The 14,762-nt window shown below is 30.9% G+C and overlaps 1 pseudogene; it reads left to right on the top strand.

Moving 5' to 3' along the window:
• The first annotated feature begins 8,892 nt into the window (after positions 1 to 8,892).
• Positions 8,893 to 10,727, top strand: LOC145628611 (transcription factor bHLH149 pseudogene; annotated as a pseudogene).
• Positions 10,728 to 14,762: the final 4,035 nt, after the last annotated feature.

The raw sequence follows: 14,762 nt of genomic DNA, 5'->3' as shown, positions 1-14,762 counted from the left end.
AACTGAAAACAAATCTTATTAGGAAAACCTTTAATCAAATGATTGGCTTAGTTGTGATTGTATATAAATGCATTGTATTGTATTAATTGCTTAATTATTTATATGATTGACAGCATAAAGCCTTGGCTCAGCTACCATACCAAATACATTATCCATATATTTATCCAACTTAATTCTATCATTTTTGTCCTCCGCAGTCACAGTGCCGTAATCATCTAGTTTTCCCTATTGAACTAAGATTGTGTTGTAAGTATTTCAAGGACACATTTTGTGTTGTTTGAATGGTCATTTTCATCAATGAATTAGTTCCTTAATTCGATATAAGCTTGCAATTATTGTTTCTTATTACAGTAGTTGTGTGTGCTAACTATCTTAGACGGTATAATATCTAAGAGCTTGCATTCGAAAATGTAGGTTATAATTAAGATTATTCCGCGTTCATATCTCTGTACTTTTATTAATAAAATTGGAGACTATGAAGGGACGAATGGACAAATGGTGTATCAAGTCACATATTTCCATGTGTATACCACATGAATTGTTGCAAGAAGATGCATGCACTCAAAGTCTCAAATGGTATGTATGCCTCTTAGAATGAAGAATATATATTTTTTTGAAAAAAAAATCCTTAAAGCCAAGTCCTATGATGAAATACAAGGTATTATCTTTGGCTTTTGAATCTATAAAACCCCACAATAATTAGCAACAACATTTGGTAGCTTGTCATTCACATTCATTAGTTAATCAACGACATATAAAAAAAGGTTAAACTTTACATACACGTGTCGCGTATTGAGGAGCTTGCTACTATTTTAACTGAGCAAGTAATTGTCTACACTACAAGTCTACAACTTACAAGTTACAAATTACATGTAGTTAGGGTTTATTCACTCATTGCTAACAATCACCATTGGACTAGTACATTGCCAAGTACATACCATCCCAGATTTTAACATGATTTTACATTAAACGATTCAACTATAGCTTGCCTCCGACCAAATTTCAGGGAAATATATAACCTTGGATATCCGTGACATATGAAACAAAATTTAAAAGATGTCCAATAAATAAAATTTCACTAAATTTCTCAATTTCTTGCAAGTTGCACAATCACAATTCTAGAAGGTTTAGAATAAGGTTATCTAGTGCTAATATAATAACTAAATAAAATGTCAACAACTTTTTCCAAATATATATCAGCTGTAAGTTTAACACATGAGCAGAGGATTTTTGCAAGTTGTTAAAAGGATAAGCTAATCTGATTAAATGATTTTTGTATTATAGTTACCAACTTTAATTAAATTAATTATTTGAGGAGTTTTATACTGTTTTTTTACAGTAACACAGTAGATTTATTTAGACCTTTAATTAATTTTATACTATTAACCAATTAAGTAGTCAAAGGAGAGGATAAGGATTTGGAAAGGAGAAAGTAAAGAAAACTAAAGCTGTCATTTTCATGTCATCAAATCAAATTATCTTAATCATATAATTAATGAGATAATAGTAATATGTTAATTATGTAGCATGCATGTATGTGAGATTTTACACCTGCAGGGAAATCTTGGATATGGTCCCTGTATCTTAGGCAGATAGAGATGGGTAAGAAGTAATATTTGTTTCCTTGACATACAACTTGTTGCTTGCTTAGGCAACATTTCATTTACTTCTATTAACCATTTTTGTACTTTTCATATAATATAATGTTTGAGTTAGATGAGAGAGTGTAAGACTCCTCCATTAATTTGATAATAATTCTGAGTATATACATAAGTAAGCTTGTAAGGCATGCCGTACATGAAAGTACACTCTTTTGCTTACTTCAAATATTAACTCGAAAATAAATAAGATATTAGGCGTGTTTGGCAAAAACTTAGATATGTGGTGCTCTATGATTGTTAATTAGCTATATAGTCTTAGCTAATCAGTTGTTCTAGATTTGTATATAGTTCGAGTAAATGTTGTTAGCTATAGTTTGAGTCGAATAATCGTTAAATCTAGGTTAATAAATTTTTTAATCAGACAATGAATACACATGATAAATAATGTGAGAGTAAATCTTATCAAATTGTATATGATTTTTCAACTTTTCCTTAAGATAAATAATGTGTTATCCCGTATATCGCGACAACGAATCTTAGTATAGGCTATAGGCAATAACATATGAATTGCATAAGTATTCTCACATAACTCATGCAACTTCCCATAGCTTGTGCTAATATTCTAACATGAACTACATTCACAAATTAAGCATTTATATCACAAGGAACTACACGGTTGCAAGAAACATGCACAATTTTAGCAATACTACCTCAACCGATCATACTTATATCGGTGTTTCATCAACTATTGCGCAATGTACATACTTCCAAACTCAACTGGATAACCTCTACAAACTAATAGACCAACTTTTTACAAACACTCAAGATATATAACTTAGTTTAATTAACTTCAATCTCTTCAAACTTATTCTTAGGGTCTGTTCTCATACGTCGAAATTCAGTTCATTTTAGTTCAGTTCAGCTCAGCTCAGTTCGGTTCGGTTCAGTTCGGTTCGGTTTAGTTCAGTTCAGCTCTTAATTTCCTTCTCTTATAAAATATTCAGTTCAGTTCAGTTTAGTTTAGTTCAGTTCACTTCAGCTCAGTTCAATTCAGTTCAGTTCAACTGAGTTCAGTCAATGAGAAAATGCCCTAAGTGGACTAGAAATGCATATTGAGGAAGCATATACAAGTATATTACAATTGTTATCCAAACATCTAAATTAAATTGTATTGAAAAATCACATATATACCAAGTATAAATGTTTATCAAAGTTTAACTTATTTTTCCGTCATTGCTTATTTAATGAGTATATAAATAACTCACATATGAGTTCAGACTAACTATTTTACATTAAATAAATTGAGGAAAGATGATATTTTTTTTTATTAAAAAAAAGTATTGAGTTACCTCTCTTGCCGTCAATTGGTTCTAAGCTGAGATGGCCTTGCTGAATTTGTATGTGGTCAGATTCTCTTCCAACGTGATCTTGTGTTCAGCTCAATAATCACATATTAAAATGTAAAACCATGTCGATTTTATTATTATTCATTATAAATCACATGAAATCTTTTCAAGTTTGATCTCCTTATAATTTATACTAGTTTTAACCATTGTTCTTCAACCCTTTCTTTCACAGTAAATCATGATTATTGTGAAAAAGTGTAGTAATCACAAATTCATAATCAAGTGAATAAAATATTACCGTGAAAGACCCACATGATTCTTGACTATTTTAATCACCATATCTTTTAGTACATACATATAAATTCAAATTAATAATTTAACTTGATTTGAAATAAACTAAGGAATGGGTTGAAAAGAGTGGTGGACAACTTTACATTAACTTGAGTACACGTTGATTAAGTTAACAATGGTAATTAATTAAATATTAGGACTCCTAAATTGATGATCCAAAATTGAGATTAAGTAAACCCCATAATACAAATACAATAATAATACTAATAAAAATTAAAACCCTAATAATTTTTTAAAAAAATTGGGAGGGAGTGAGAGAGTGAAGTGTGTATTTGTTTGATGGCAATAAGGTGGGTTGGTCTCAAGCAAGGGAGCAACCCTGAGTGGCATGTCTCTTCTCAAATCCCAAAATCAAGATTTACATCACATGATCTCTCCACTCTTTCCCATCCATTTCCATTTTTTTTTTTTTTTATTGTTTTTATTTTTAAAATATTAAATATAAATATTAATTATAAATAAAAATATAAAATATAAAATCAGGGTAACCTTACCTTATTAGCTGGAATGTAGAATGTAGGCACCTCCCTCTTTGCCCTTTGCATGTGGTTTTTATTTGTGGGATTGGCTATTTGCATATGCGTATTATCATTTCTAAACTCCCGTCTTATTATGCAAAAATGCCCCTTTGTATATTCTTCCTATTATTCAACCGACTATACCATACTTGTATATTCTAGTCTAACAATAAATTAGAGGCTCGATCTAAACTAAAATTTGTATACATAAACCTTGGCCTTATTTTATTAAACAATAAGAAAAAGAAAGGCAACTAAATCATACACATGGTGCTTCAATTCTATCGAAATGTGCATTTTATTACTACATTACGTACATGTTTAAGGGTCATAAATGTAGCTCAATATTTGATAATGAATCTAAAATATCTTTATTTTTCACTTATGAAATCTCCTCCATCAAAAATTTACATGTTTTACTCAAGTTTTAAGTACATACATTGCTGTTTATATTGTAACTATCCAAAATTTTAATTAAGGGATTGTTGATCAAATTGCCTATGAAATTGTAATAAAGAAAAAACAAAAAAATAATCCGTAAAAAATAATTATTTTTTTAATTATATGAATACGAGGGGTATTTTTTTTTTCTCCTTTACTACAAGTATACAGGAGTAAATTCAATTTAAAAACAGCCTGATACTATGAAGTATTAATACGAACTTACGAAGTATTTATTTAAAATTCAATTATTCATCACTTTAGGTTGAAATAACCTAAGGTTCTTTTTTGCAAGATTCAGAAAAATTACTCCATATAACTATTGTAGACATGAAAGTGATTACAGATAAATTCTTTTTAAAAGAAAAGGTGATTACAAAAATAATGAAAAAGACATAGATTGTCGAGCATATTTCCCATTATGTCTCATATACTAAAATACAATCAAGGAAGGTTAAGCTAGCTGGTTCTTGTGCACTTCAATAATTACAAAATTACTCACATGAGACATTTGCTTCAATGATGACCATGTGGACAAATATATCAACATTTTAGGAAATATTATGAAAATTTTCTTTTATTAAAGAATTGAGATGTTAGGCATGATCGTCATATGTCATCTACAATAATAGTTACCTCTAAATCGACATAAGACTATCTGATACACTGGTGTGATTTCTTTAATTCATATTATTAGTTAGTATGAATATTTTGGGTAATTAAGTTTTTACACATGTGTTTACTTTCATTAAAGAAAACAAAAAACAAGCACTAAATAGTAAATATATACTACAACTAACAAATTAAAATCACATGAACCAACTGAAATTTGGAAAAACAAGTGGTTAAACTGCTGAACTGTAGCTGATCCATAAAACTTTTAGAAGAGAATTTTGTGGGGTGCCTATAATCAAAGCCTGCTGCTTTTTCTTCCCCTTTCATTCCTTTCTTTCTTTTTCTTTTTTATTTATTTTTTTCTCTATTTATTTTTTTTATTTTATTAAAATTGGAATTTTATTTTATCAAATTTTGTTTACCACCACCAACCACAATGTATAGTGCTAGGCTACTGGGCCTTCCTGCAATGCATGTGCTTGCATGTTTTTTGAATGCCTTTTTTCTTCCCAGGTTCAGATGCATTTCATTTTTTTTTTTTTTTTTAATGACTTTGTTTTCATAGTGTATGTAATAATAATGTTACAATGCATATGTTTAAATTGTTTACAGAGTGGTGCACCAAATATGTCAAAACAGGTCCAAAAATAAAGGTGTTTTTATTTTTTCCCTTACAGAAAATGAATGGGCAGAATGTGAAAAAAGAATAGAATGAAATGTGGATTATCTCTATCCACACGACCACACCCCAATACCCCATCACTTATAGTTATACAAAGATTTATAAATCCAATACGATATTCATTTTTTGTTTTTTCATTACTTTTGCGGATAACAATTACATAATTCTGTTTGAATTCATTCAATTAAGTTGTACTATTAACACGACTATTAATCTGTTAAAGATGACGAGTTTATTAAAAGCACCAAAGGAAATGGAAAGAGTATGTTAGGTTGTTAATTACTTTTGCTTAAATTGATGCTAATAGTTAACAGCATCAAGCCACTAATGATTGCCGAGAATAAAACCAAAAGGTTGATTAAACCCTACCTTACATTGGCTACTTCCTTAACCCAATTAGTGGAAGACATATACACTTTGATCTATTGCCCTTGCTTGTTTGTATCCAAAGACATGTCTTTTTATTTGTCCATTTTAATTAATAACTGTCCTTTTCTTTTTCACTTTTTCATACTTAAATCATGATACACGTATATACACTCATACACATACCATGTAATATAAGGAGTTTTTATTTTTCAAAATCAAATAATAATAATAATAATAATAATAATAATAATAATAATAATAGGAAAATGTAACAAACGCCCCCGGACGTTAGATAAGCTAGTTAAAAGTAGAAAGATTAAATTAAAAGTAACATTAATTACACCAATCGACGCGTGATTTTGTCATGCTTTCACAAATTAATACTCCTTTAGGTAAGATTTTAAATGCTTATCCAGCGCCCCGGGGCTATAATATTAAGGTGCTCCTACAAAAATTGAAGGATTTTACATAATAAAATAAAACTTTAGCTTGTTAGAAATCATTTTAAATTATATTTTATTGCAATATGTATGTAATAATACCCATTCACCATTTATAATTTTTTTATCAACTAACATTTGTACGTACATTTTGCATGGTATACAAAGTGCAACCTGACACAAATTTTTACTTTCTCCGTTACATATTATTTGCAACGATTTAACATAAACTAGAGAGAAAAAATGTCTAATCGTTGCAAATAATATGTAACTGAGGTAGTACATGACCTTATTCATTTGTTACTAATCAAGAGCAAACAAAATAACGTATCATGAAACGATAAGGAAATAAACATGTTCCTTCCTTTCAAATATGCTAATATTAATATTTTCAACTTAAAAATAATAATTAGCGTATTACGTTGCATATTATTATAGCCACAAACCAAACAAGAATAGAGACGCATGCATGGAAGAGTATTGATAGAAATATGTATGTTGTTGAGAAATAGAGTGGAATTAATGTTAAATATATTATTAATTTCCTTTCTTTTTTATGGCTCGTAATTTCCCAATTTCATGTATTTTCCTTGGTTAAGTTTCAGAAATTGTGATGAGAATTTGGGATTAAGTTCGGCATTTACGCGTAGTATATATGGTCCCTCACTTGCTAGAGATTATTATTTATGTGCATGTGTAGAAGTTGCAACTTTGAAGTTGATATTAAAATTTGACCATTTGATTTTTTTTTTTTTTTTTGGAAGACCATTTGATTAATTTTTAATTAATCCGATTCATCTTAGTTTGTTATTATTGCTATTTTAAATAAGCAACAAAAAAAAGTCAAAGCTGGACTACCAATTTGGGGGAGTTGCACTAATAAAAATAGATTAGTGTCAAATTTGTGTTAAGTAGTTTTCATTTTTATACTTATGTTTTTATTAGAGTGTAAGGATTTGTTCTCATACGATTATTTTCAGTTCAGTTCAGTTCTAATAAGTTCAGTTCAGTGCAGTTCAGTTCAGCTCTTAATTTCCTTCTCTTATAAAATATTTATCTTAGTTCAGTTCAGTTCAGCTCTAATAAGTTCAATTCAGTTCAGCTCAGCTCATTTCAGTCAATGAGAACAGGCTCTCATACGTAGATTATTATTTTTAATTCACATATAAATTCAATAAGCACTAAAAATTACAAGGTTGAGAAGATGAGCTAAGTTTGACTGGAGTATAAAATATGGCACAATATTCCTAATTTAAGGACGCTGAAAAGATCAAACAAATTAAACTACTGTAGAATCAATTCAACTACTGGTTGATATATGATGTGAAGACTAAGATATGGATGTTCTAGGTTAGCACACCGAGTGGTCATGTAAAACTCATAAAATGATAAAACTATGCATTAATTCTGATTATATAATAAGATTAGATAGTAACCTTACACCAAGCGATGGCTTAGGTTGACCTAATTGCACTTCCACTCGTTTTTTTCTATCTTTTTGAGTAAAGTCCAAATGTGATTGGATTAAGCATTTCATCATGAATGACTTAATAGAGGATGATTATTGGTAGGCTCCATATTCATTGGCTAATTTAAAGTTAATGGAAGGTTAAGACTTGATTTGTTTTGGACATTATGTCTATCTGATAAGTGTCTTCTCAATATTTCATACATCATCATGTGATAATCAACCAATCGATTTGAATGTAATTAGTGCGTTTATGGTTGCCTAGCTAATTGTGATTTTTTTCTTACATGACCGCTAGTGATCAAGATTTCGAATATGACAATTAGTATTGCGACGCATAAACGCGTTGTCGTCCTATCTATTTAGAAATAAGATGTGCAATATCATTAAGATAATTCAGTCTAGATCATACGTTTTTGTGTTTGATTTTATGGAGCAATTATAATGTTGAAATAAAATATATGGTATAAATTAACTTCACTTTACTTGAATGAGATGTCTAGAAGTAAATCACATTCTAAATAATCTATCATGTAATATTATCCTCCACCACAAGATACAAGTATACAACTCAATTTTTGGCTAAACATAATTGAATAACAATATAATTAAGATTTACCTAATTAAATAACCAGAATCTAGAAAGAGATACAAATCATACAACTACCTTTATGCTACAAAACGGGCAAATAATTATACACAATTAACCTTTATAAACAATGTTACATAATCAATTTCAGTAAAAATTACCACTATGGGCATTTAGGTTAACATGATTCTCATAATCTATAAACTCATTGTTTACACAATTTATGAAAAAATATACTGGCTAGCATCTTAAGATAACATCACCTCTGCAAAGATAAACTATTTAACAGGACATATAGCAAACAAAAATAACATACAAAATAAAAACATCTATGCAATTTAGTTTTTACCTTGATTACAAGTATAATTATCTGTCTTTCCATATCTTTATTTGTACTGTCATTGTAGCTCATTCGCCCTAAAAAAAAAAATAAATTCGTATGAGTAGAAAGACCTTAAATCCTTGATCCTTATCGATCCAAAAATGAAAAAAATAAAAACAATAAAAAATGGTAACCTCGGCGCACAAAAACGGGGGAAACAAAAGAGAGGAGACATTAAATGTGAACTTACAAACGCCGCGTGGGTGTCTCTCTCCTCTTCTACGGACTATTTAAAACTCCCCTCCTTTCTTTTACTCCATTTCCTCATTACTTCCTTCCTTTTTCTTTTATACTCTTCTCTTCTTCTCCTTCTTCACTCTCTCACCTCACTTTCTCTAACCTATTATCTTCTTCAATCTCCTCGTTTTCATCCTATTCTCTGATTTTCAACTGACATTTTCTTCAGATAATCATCAATTTCTATGCAATATTCCTGATCAATTTTTCAATTAGGTTTTTTTTTTTTTTTTCTGCGAATTTACGAAGATAAGATTATTCGGTGTTCAACTGAATCTACTCTCTTCATACTTTTAATTTTTCGCAATTTCATTTCATATTCATCCACAATCTTCTCCTGTAATCAATTCCAGAAAACGTTGATAAATTAGGTTACGAAAATCAGTAAGAATTGAGTGATTTTTCCAGATTGTTGTTAATGGCGTCGATAATTTCGAATTACGAACAACACACAGAAGATACATCACGAGAATCAAAGAGGAAAAAGCGTCGAAGAATAGACACCGTCAATCAAAATCAATCAAACCAAAACAACAACAATCAAAATCAAATACGATGGAGATCAGAAGCAGAACAACGAACTTACTCATCAAAACTCGTCGAAGCTCTCCGACACGTTCGCCGCCGTAATCCAAATCCGGCGCCAGTTTCCGGAAGCCGAGCCGTCCGTGAAGCCGCCGATAAAGCCTTAGCCATAGCCGCCAAAGGTCGCACTCGTTGGAGCCGAGCTATTTTGACAAATCGGCGTAAACTCCGGCTTAAGAGCCATAAAAAGGCTAAAGTTCGTTCAAAGTTGCCTCTGCCACCGGTTACCGGGAGTAGCCGGTTGTTAGGGGAGAATGAACAACAGCAGAAATTACCACCTCTTGAGAAGCGTGTCAAGGTTCTTGGCCGGTTAGTTCCCGGTTGCCGGAAACTATCTTTCCCGAATCTTCTAGAAGAAGCTACGGATTATATTGCTGCTTTACAAATGCAAGTGAGAACTATGGCTGCTCTTGCGGAAATTCTAGCCGGTTCAAATCCCGGTTCAAGTTCCGGTTCAATGGAAATTGATTCACCTAGTAGTTGACTCGAGTCACGGCTTAGCAAAACCCCCTTTTTTTTAATTAATTAATTTTTAATTTTTTTTGGTTTATTGTTCTTTTTTTCCTTTTTTTTTGGATATTTAATTGAATGTATTTTATTGTATACAACTGGCTTTAATTTTTTTCTTTAATTTGGAGCTATTAGTTTAGTTCCTTTTTTAATTTTTCTTCTTTTAGCTCAACCCATGTGAAAATTTCATTATTAATGCCTTTATTTTTAGGGGATTAATATTTGGAAAAAATGATTTATTGGACAGACATTCACAAGAAAAATAAATTAGAATAGTAGTAGTAGTAGTCATTAAATGGGAACATGGCACCTAATAATGGATCTTTGTACTGAAGTGCTGGAGGGCGGTTGAGTTCCCTTTTTATAGGGGCATATTATTGATTAATTGGGACTCCATCCAACCATGTTCTTGGGTTTTTGGTCCTCTTTTATTTTGTAAAAGGTCAAATACCCCTCCAAAGTTAAAATAAATATTTGTATCATTGGGTGTTTAAACATTTGGGGTTGTTGATTAATCTAGTTGTTTTGTATGATTGCACCATTATTGGTTTATGTTGTTCTATTCCAATAAATTAATGTTTTTGTTTATACCATCATGATGTTTGGTGTGTTTTTCTCCTTTTCTTCTTTATGTTCCATTCTATTATTCATTTACTAGTTAATCTTCTTGTGGTGCTTACACATCAAGGTTGTTACCAATTTACCATACAAGTGTACGACTGGAGGGATCTAAGTTTAAATTATTATGAGTAAAATTTTCTAAAAGTGTTGAATTAATTGTATCACTTATCTTACATTTAATATCTTATATGCTTTGGAAACATAAGTTTAAAACATTTTATATTGTAGAATTATTGTAGAATAATCGTATTGATCCTACTCAATTCTATTTGTGAATTGATCAATTAGTATTTTGGATTGTTACGACAAGAAGTGCCTATGAGTTGTTCGATTGGTGTCGATTGACTTTAGATTGAACAAAATGTCCTATTTTAGCCGCTTAGCTTGAACTCCAATGCATTCAGATGTTTGTTCGTGTTTTTTTTCTTTATTTCATTCTCCGTTAAATATATATAAAAAAAAATAAGGTCGAAGGGATTCATTTGTGAAATTGAGAAAATTATTAACATTTTCAATGTATTATTATTGCAATAATCTTTTGGAATAGTAAAATTGAAAATACTCTTCTTGGTCAATAAGACATGTTCCCATCTTATTTGACTCAATTCATGTGCATGCAAATAAACCCATTATTTAGATAGACAAAATATGATGGCCGGGTCACAACACAAAAACAAGCTATAATAAGCTAGAAAATAGTGATTAATTTCTAATCTAATATTTTTTTGACGAATAATTTGTAATCTAATTAAGGTGTGTGTATGGTGGTGCATGAAAAAAGTCCCACCGGGATGATGCAAACAAGGAGAATGAAAAATAGGAAGCATGTGGGGCGAATGGTTTGTCCTTTTCCAGAGAAGTGACCCAAATATAAGTTACTGTCAATTTGCTATAAAAGTTCCTACTCTTACTTTGAACTGCCTTTATATTTATATAGGCCCCCTCTCCTCCACGCCGATCACCGTCTTCTTCTTAACTTACCTTACTCTCTTCTAATTCATCCATTGCTTTGGGTCCCATTGCTTTTTCCTTTTTACCAACATTTCATATGTCCTAAAATTTACTGCAAAAAAGGGTTGTGAAGGTTTTACTGCAAAGAATTTCCTCCCCTCATGCTAGTTGCTACTACGAGTAGTACTTTGTGTTTCAAAAAACAGACATTACATGATTGGTGACACTCGTGACACAATGAGCCTAAGCTATGTGAGCGCAACAATCATAATAAGACTCTTTTTCATTCACGTGATCTGATCTGATTTGATTTGATTTTCATATTTGTTCACCTGATCAAATGTTGTGACATTATTTTGAGTAATTAGAAATATCGCAATCCTACATTCATCTTAGTGAGAAAACCACCTACATTAGCTATACCAATAATGTGCCAAGCCACTAAGCTAAATCATCGTCAATCTTCTAGTCTTTTAGTATGCAAAACATATATAGTATATGATCACATACATATACAAGAGTACAAGTAGACCAATTCAAGTGCGGCTACTTTGCTTAGGCTTTTGGTATGCAAAGAAATGACCTTAAAAAAATACACTTTAGCATCTTTGAGTTAAAATTCATGGGCGTATAGTAGAAATAAAAGAGATGAAAGAAAGATGATCCTACCTCCGTTTCTTTTTAGGAAGTTTTTTTTTTAGTTGACACATTTTCTTTAGGGGTAACTTTGTTACCTTGCATTTACAAGCTATCCCACTTGCTTTTTCATTCTCTTGCACTCTCTCTCCTCTCCTTAATATATGTGCCTAAGTTAAACGCGTCAATTAATAGAAACGGAGGAAGTATATAAGAGTGCAAGAATTTTAGCAAATAAGATACACTTACACTAGTAGAGCCACTAGGTTGTGACTAGTAGTCACAACATCACATGCAAGTTATGATAGCAACCCATGTGCTTCAAAGATAATCCACATGTATTCATATGGTAGTAATAACAATAAGATCCGAGTATATAATTTTATCATTTATTAAGGCTTGCATTTTATTGCTACTGCATATGCAAAAAGAACACTGTAATAATTCTCTACGATATTTCCTCTCATTGGGGGTCTATTTTCATTTCTATCCATATATAATATACTTCAACTACAATGGATTTTGATATGACTTCTTTACTATGATGGGTTGTATTCTTCTAAAGTTACATTGGATTTGTATGCATTATCTCCACCTTATATAGGGTTTTATAGCTAGTGTGTAGTGTAGTGTGTGTGAGAAGATGCCAATTGTATGTTATTATTGGTTTCTTCTTTTGTGGGAAAGAAATAAAGGCATTGAACGTAGACATAAAAATGTATGGATGTTTGTTTTTAGATTAGACAAGTATGTTTTACCGACAATATAATTTAGAATGTAACAGATCTGATACACGCAGTTGTAAGAGGTAGCTTTGAAATTAATGGTCTTGTGAGTTTTAATAGATTTGTTACTTATTCAAACAATCAATTGAACGTCTTGTCATTAAGTTATTAGAAGTTTGTCATAAGTTAGCCTGAAACATGTGTTATATATTTTAATTAACAAATGCAATATTATTGTGAAAGTGAGTTAGTTAACCTAATAGGCTAATACCTTGAGGGTTGGGATTGATTATACTAATGAATTTCTTTCACCTCTTTAGATTTCCATGAAGATTAATAATAGGCTAAACAATTCTTTCCAAATATTCGAGTTGGTGTTATATATAAAGCGAATAAGTACGAGTGTATGACTACTATTTTCAGATGGACGAGACACAAGAGTACATAATTACTACTACAAGGGGAACAAAGAGAAGCATGATAAATAAAGCAAAAGATGAAAATTCAGTGACTCTAGTCACAAACTCACAACTCATCCTCATCGCTATTTTCGGCTTTAAATCAGCCTCGGACCCAAAACATGCAAATAAAACAGAGCAATATAATAGAGCCTTACCCTTAGAAGAGCAAAGTAGCGGGATATTTCAAAGGTACAAATCGCGAAATAAAAGGGCAACGAAAGTGGGGTCAAATTAATCTAATTAGATTAATAAGTACTTTGGTCTCTTCATTAGCTAAACATGTTTCAATTTTGTGCACTATTTACATAATTTACGTTTTAAAAAAATCATAATTATACAGAGTCTTGTTAGATGCAATTTTTCTCATTATTTATTTTCCAAATATCAAAATTTTTAAAAACTTATATATATTTTTCTGGGGCGTTGTATAAACATTTAAAATATTACCTTAAGTGGTATTAATTTGGGAAAGCATGACAAAATCACACGTCGATCGATGTAATTAATATTAATTTTTAATTTAATCATTCTACATTTAGCTAGTTTATCCAACGACGTTCGTTAGCTTTTGCCTTCTAAGTAATTTATATGTTTAGAATGAAAATGTGTAAACTAAAATAAAACGGAAAAGAAGATGAGAGTTAAACCATAATTATATGAAGCCAAAATAGTAATTGGGTCCTAGCTCACAAAAAATAGCCCCCATGTCATGTGCAAAAATGGGCCTACAAGTTTTAAGGGGCACTGACCGCTATAAGGGAGGGCAGCCCTAAGAGCCACGCACATTTCCTTTCCTTTGCATTTGCATGTGATTTTTCAAAGGTAGTGGCCGCATTTGAGGAGTTCATCACATGCTACTCTTGTTTTTGCTTCTTCCACCTTTCCATTTCCCCCCTTTTTTGCTTCTACTTAAGGTGCCAACTTTGGATACCACTTTTTTTCTTTTCCTTTGCCCTATACAGATTTTCTTTCTATTTTCGAATTTAACTACCGTCCTATTTAATGACTTACTTCACCTCCGTAACTTATTTAAGGAAAATTTATCAGAAATAACCTTTTAAAGTGTCCACTTTATTTAAAACAACCTTTTAAATTTTTTTTTGCAATTTCAGACCACATTACAAATTTTTTTTTATCAAAGACAACCAAATGCTATTTTTCGGCGTTTGACTCTATTTGTCCCGATGTTAACCACTAGTGTGCAACGCACATGAACTCGTATATTGCTTAATAC

This window comes from Chenopodium album, chromosome 4 (assembly GCF_948465745.1).
Source record: "Chenopodium album chromosome 4, dcCheAlbu1.1, whole genome shotgun sequence".
NCBI classification, from domain to species: Eukaryota; Viridiplantae; Streptophyta; class Magnoliopsida; order Caryophyllales; family Amaranthaceae; genus Chenopodium; species Chenopodium album.
Note: the sequence above shows the minus strand (reverse complement) of the source record. Positions and strands in the feature narration are given on the sequence as shown.